This window comes from Wasmannia auropunctata, unplaced genomic scaffold, assembly GCF_000956235.1.
Source record: "Wasmannia auropunctata unplaced genomic scaffold, wasmannia.A_1.0 LD336074.1, whole genome shotgun sequence".
NCBI classification, from domain to species: Eukaryota; Metazoa; Arthropoda; class Insecta; order Hymenoptera; family Formicidae; genus Wasmannia; species Wasmannia auropunctata.
In genome coordinates, this window is record NW_012026816.1 from 4984094 (window position 1) to 4984747 (window position 654).

The following is a 654-nucleotide window of genomic DNA, read 5'->3' on the forward strand; positions in this document are numbered from 1 at the left end:
CCAGCGCTACACACCGCTCGTGTGTAGCTGCCGTAGCCATCGTTGTTTATCCCCGCGCGCGTAGCAGCGGTGGGGCGGCCGTATTCCGCTGCGCGCCTGCATTCAGCGGTGGGCCGGACGGATACGCGTTTATTCGTCAATCTTCAAAAATTAATATCTCGTTAACGATTGCGAATTTTGCAAAATGGTACAGGACTTTTCTGTTCAGTTTAATCTGCTCTACCAGCCCACGAGATTTTAGGCGGTTATTATGGGACACCCTGTATATGCACTTATTAATTTTTATTTTTATTTTATTTTTCTGCTGATCAGGATAATCTTTAAGGAATGTATTTTAGTTTCGTGAACATTATGTATTATTATTTATATATTCGTTTATATAGTTTTATAAAAATGAGTTAAGTTGACAATACAATTGTAAAACGCATTTGCAACACGCCTCTGTGATAACGTGAAAAAATATGCTTTTGCAATAATTATATGCAATGTATACCTCAAAAGGATGACATCTAAAGTCATAAATGTGCAAATATATTTTTTTTTAGCGCTAAAAATTTTAGATTTTATATTTAAAGTTTAATTTTATAGAAAAATATATTACGAAACATTTTTTATTTAAACTGTAATAAAGGATCTCATAAAAATACAGTGATT